Below are 6,000 nucleotides of genomic sequence, written 5' to 3' on the forward strand. Positions count from 1 at the left end.
TGAATCATGAAAAATATTAAAAATACATAGGTACAATTTTTTTTTATAAGCATTTAAAGATCAAATTTTAATTTGAAAAATTATTTTGTAGTTAAAAATGTATAAAATGTTCAATTTTTGTATCTAAGAATTGAACATTTAAAACAAGATTCCACGTAAGTAATTCATTCTATTACCAAAAAATCTAAAAAATAAATTTACACAGTTTATTTTTATAGTCATTTTAAGTACAAATTTGGATGAAATTACATATTAAAAACCTAGGATAACTATTTTAGTTATTTTGTTGTGATTGTATAATATTATTCATGGGTACTTGAAACTTCTAAAGTATACTATTATATATCTATGATAGTACCACGGTTTTTTGTTGATGTATAACGCGTTATAAGTACCTATAATAGATATTATGATATGATTAATTTGGAATTTATTATAGGTACCTATTATAGGTCAACTTTTTTTAAATACTATAGACTATAATATAATATTATGTCTTATACCTAGACTGACATACCGTCTCCGCTCAGAATCGTTTTTCTTATACAATGATATTATATCATTGAATTCAAATTTCATACCTTCCATTATACAGTGACTCACTTGTAATCTACTGTACAGCAGAGCGAAATCCACTTACCCACCTTTTTTTTTTTTTATTAATTCCAGAGAATATTATTTCAAAGATTTGTGTGAGCGGTGTTTAATTATTCCAATTTGATTAATTCTGAATCGTATAACAATGATTTTTTCCTATACCTTCGTATATTTTTTATTGAATTATAAAATATGGAAAAGTATGGATGGTATATAAAATATAAGTTTACACAGAATAATAATTATTATAAATATAAACATTATTTAGGTATAAATAGTTATAAATTAATTACAATTGTTGTACTTTAATATACTCAATATAAGTAACTATAATATGCTCAAAGCACATAGTTTCAAACTATGGAACATTTACTAAATAAGAAAAAAGTGTTGGTAATAATTACCAGAGAAAATATAAAATAGTTTTGCATGAACTTTAAACTTGTTTTTGAATATTAAATAAAAAAAGTTTACTATTTTAAATTGTTTATATTTATGTAAATAATAATGATTTATACTACAGTATTAAAAATTGTAAATTTATTTGATGAATGAAAAAATACTCTAGGTTTTGGATAATTGTATAGAAGTAAACCTTTATTATTTTATTTAGTATAATTATTGATTATTGTGTCACTAAACAAATAAAGTATATAATACAAAATATATAATTTGTATATTAATCATTTTATTTATTGTTAAATTAAAAATAACATATAAAAATAATATAATATAGGTACATTTTGTTAATTTTAAAATTTTTATATCTTGCATTTTGAGGACTTTTTTTATAATTTATTATAATTTAATGTCACTGTATATTATTAAAATATATCGATTGATTAATTACAAAACGTGTATTATTTATCGTACATTAAAATTACCTAATATGCATTATGAATTATGATATTATGTTGATATATTATGATGTTAATGTTTTTTTACAGTACACAATAGTGAGTTATCAGACAAAATAAAATTAGTTCAATGACTGTGCACCAGGCAGAATAACGGAAAGGTACTAAATTATCTTCTCATTAAAAAAATAATTGACCAGATTTAAGTAAAATGCAAAATATATCTTTCATAAAATGAACAAATCAAACCTTTTTAATGATTTCAAACAAATGTTAATCTCTTCTACCCTATTGAAAACCAATATTATATTGGCGAAAAATAATTTAATTATTGTATTGTATTATTAATTTACACGGCAACCCATAATTTGAATAAATATGTGTTGTATATATTTAAGGATGTTTTCAGCATAACGTTGTATTAATAGTACGTTATTAAATGTAATTGGATAGAATGTAGGTAGATAATCAATGGTTCCCACGATTTGTGAATTTGATACTAATTAATAATATTCGCTATTCATACATCGATACTCGCCATGCGCTTGGAACAGAATACGCCTTGTACGAATATTCGGTATTTTGGTATAATTGCTATTCGTCACTCGTCCGCGTATTATCGGTAAAGTGACAAGAGTCAAAGAAATATATATAATATATAATACTGTTCGTATATTATACAAAGTGTCCGGTAAAGAAGTGACCGACCGGCGTCATATTATGATAGTATACCTTAAGTTATGAAAAAAACCATATAAGAGGTGGAAGGGGTAATTTTTTGTTTAAAGCTATTTTATTTTGCTATCAATTAACATACACTTACAAACCAGAAAATATGTAAAAATTATTTTTATTAAATTTGAAAAAAAATAGTATTTTGTAGGTACAATAATAAAATGTAAATTAAAACTGTAGTAAATATATAGGTGGTTATTTGGAATATTAGAAGTGATTTCCTTTTAAAAATTCTAATTTTTCCCAACTTTCTTTTACTTTTTTTAATTTAATAAAAATAATTTGTATATTTTGATTTTGTACACAAGTATTTAGTTGATAGTACAATAAAATATTGTTTTTTTTAAAAAAAAATTTACAAATTTGAAAAGTTTTTAAGATACGTCAGAAAATGTGCAGTAGATTGGGTTTTGTTTAAAAAAACAGTTGAATTGACCAAAACCAAAAAAATAAAACGTCATAGGCATCCCTTTTAAAGGGTCTTTTTTTCATAACTTGAGGTATACTATAACATGACGCCGGCCGTTCTTTCAACGGGACACATTGTATAGGTATTCGTCAAATACACGAGTCGTAGGAACTCGGCTAGGAACTTAGACTAGGTACCTACTTATAGGACTTATATTATTATATTTTATATTTGTTTGAATACAAACTAACCAGCATCCACTCGCGACTGCTTCGTGGGTAGTTGTGTTTACTATACGTCTTAATCGTTTTTTATAAGCCTATGGTTTTATCGTATGAAGAAATTACATACTTTGATGATGATAACAACCTCCATTCGCTGATATCGATATTACTATCTACCCAGACATCCGAGCACTTTCGTTTGGATACCGTATTACAAAATCGATACTTCATATTTATAATCCCAAATGTATTATAATATTTAGTAAGTACATACTAAACAGTATCAATAATATTCTATTACTGAAATAATATCCGGTGCACTACCTGTTGATGATCGCGGACAAGTGGTAAATGTGGTGCGGGGGGGGGGGCTGATATTGTTGTGTCGCGTTACACCGGACGACGCGACACCGACAAATACCATAAGAAAATATGACGTAAGCAACCGTGGTAAAAGAACAAATCTTGGAGCCATCAGCTCACACTAGCGGTTACGCACGAACCTCTACTGCAGATATAATATAAGCTACAGGATTCTTACCCGATGAAAATGATTTAAAAATGAAACGTATTATACTAATACTACCTATTGAACTTTTTGAACGTTGTCCCGTCCGTTTACCGAGGACTGCAGGGCGTAACACGTCCTGTGTGTGAGTGTTATAAATTAAAATAATAGTATTATATATTTTATTCGCCACAGTCTGTAATCCATACATCACCGGATTAGTCAGAGCAACCGTGTACGGAGGTCATTAACGAATTATAGCATAAAATTATAAAAATATAACTATACTATTATCATCGTAAAAATGTTTTTTTTTACGCACGTGTGTGTTTCCATCGCGCCCGTTCCTGATGCATCTCATCGTCGCGTCATCGGCGTTATTGATGCGCCACCATGAACGCACGTCGGTTGTGCCGGGTCTAAAATGTTGGCATGCGAGAAACTATTTACGAATTTGATCGCACGATATATTATTTCCTCTTATATATTATTATATATTATTTCCTCTTATATATTATTCATTCTCATCGAACAGCATGATGGTACCTACGTCGTATAATATTTTGCAACATTTTATTTTAAGTACTTAAATATAATATGTACCATTTCTGTAATTCGTATCTGGTGAAGTTTTATTAAAAAGGATATTGTAATAATAGTATTGATCACGAATTATACAACTGATTATGGTTATGGTACTTAACCGCACCAACTACCAAAATATTTTACACTTTAAATTCACAAAAGGATTTCGTCTCATTGATATTTTACTGTTTTGATATTTGTTTTATAAAATCAGAAATTATTTACATTCAATTAAAATATGATAATGCTCAGCGTGAAATTAGGTCAAAGTTGATTTTAATCAAAACGATCAAAGCCCAGAATATATTTGTTTGAATTTATTTTTAGAAGTACCAACACTTAATAATATTATTTGATAATATATATACTTTTAAAATTATTTATATATTTTGGGCCTATGGATGTGAGTTTCAAAGCCGCCCAAAAGGCCGAAAGTTCGTTAAATTTTTACACTGGGAACGCAGTTCTTAAATGTTGTTAATTGAGTTAATTTAAACTTATTTTTTTTCCAATCTGAGCACCACAATAATATAGTGATAATATCACCTAACTATAACACATTAATTTATATTTTAAATCGTTATTCATATACACGAGATCACAGTGTGACGAATCCATTTTGTAGTCACATAACACATGGTGAAAACATTCGATATTAGTATGTTACCTATTGAAACTTACCGCAGGAATGCTCAAACGTCCGTCTCCGGCGCCGGAGGTCTACGCGACGACCCGCGGAGACGACGATTTATTTGCACGCGCGCACACGACACTACACGTGACGGACGGAGACGACGGGCTGCGAATATTTTTTCGTTTCACCTCTCAGATCATCCCGGTTCGCAATTACTATTATTTCGCCGACACTGCGACGAAGGCGTATAGTATTTTATTCAATGCATGCAATATTATATTAATTTTTGTTAAAATCGTCCTCGTTTTTTCCCGACACAATTTAAAAAAAAAAATCCTGTTATATGCTCTTCCCGGTGCGTACTGCTAAAAATCTCGTTCGGTTCACGACATCACAATGGACACGATCTGGGAACACTACGGCGGCGCCGGTGGTCCGGGAGCGGTGGCGGCGTCACAGTCGGCGGCGGCGGCAGTGGTTATTCGGCGGTCCCTTTACTCTGAGGGGAGGATAATGCGGTGCGCGCGCATCACGATACGACACCACCTCACCGCCACCGACACCAACGCTTCACTATTCACTATAGTATAACTACGCTTAAGTTCTCGTCCCGGAATCCAACCCGCTGGTTAGTTTCTTTTTACCAGTTTATTTTTCTTAACATTTTTTATTTTTTTCTCATCAATCCCTTTCACGCAGTTTTATTTTTTCGTATTTTTTTTTCAGCCCCTCCATCATCATAACAACTCTACACGTACACTTTAATATTATATAACTCGAGAACATTATAATATAATCGTCGTATTCCACGGTTGCGGATATTTCGTATTCGCGTCGGGATTTATATTATTTTGTTATTTCTCGTACGGACGAATTACAACTTTTAATTGTTACGTATATAAGTACAATGTGGCAGATTACAAAGGAAAAGCCTTTGATTTGGTCAACGCATGTCGTCCGATTCGCCAGCATCGGTATAAAACGGTTGCGAAGTATAATATACCAAATGACGATAAGTTGTATCTGTCGTATACCTAGGTACTGACGGTTACTGTCTATAATAGCAATTTAGTTATTCTGTCACATGACCGTTTCTGAGTGACCGCGCGTGTGGTAAATATTTGTAAAATGCTTATGATTATGGCTGGACCAAATTTATTTTATTTTTTTTAGCTTTTTCCTCTATTTTACTGATACTTTTATTTCGAGATAAGTTTGTATAAATAAATATATATATAAAAGTATTAGATTAGAAAGTTTTGAACGCTTCACCAAGCGTGTTAAGAACATTTTATAACGCATAACGTTAGAGGTTTTTATTGTTTTTGTCTTATTCCACACGAAAGATTAAGATAATAAACACAAACAACAAGAGTTAAAAATGATCGCATGATGGGCATTGGGCACAATAAACAAATAATTAAACTTTAAATATTATCTAGAGTTAAAAA

The 6,000-nt window shown here is 30.1% G+C and overlaps 1 protein-coding gene across 4 annotated transcripts in view; it reads right to left on the bottom strand.

Annotated features, from left to right (window-relative positions):
• The window catches only part of LOC100168698 (cyclic nucleotide-gated cation channel alpha-3), a 140,394-nt gene extending 135,399 nt beyond the window's left edge, over positions 1-4,995 (bottom strand). For 3 of the 4 annotated variants that reach the window (XR_003839465.1, XR_003839464.1, XM_029489613.1), the window contains exon 1: positions 4,597-4,995. The gene's annotated coding sequence lies outside the window, so the exon portion shown is untranslated. The remainder of the gene's footprint in view (positions 1-4,596) is intronic. The other variant, XM_029489614.1, reaches the window with a different exon arrangement.
• Between the last annotated feature and the right edge of the window lie 1,005 nt (positions 4,996-6,000).

The sequence above is a fragment of the Acyrthosiphon pisum genome, chromosome A2, assembly GCF_005508785.2.
Source record: "Acyrthosiphon pisum isolate AL4f chromosome A2, pea_aphid_22Mar2018_4r6ur, whole genome shotgun sequence".
Classification (NCBI taxonomy): domain Eukaryota; kingdom Metazoa; phylum Arthropoda; class Insecta; order Hemiptera; family Aphididae; genus Acyrthosiphon; species Acyrthosiphon pisum.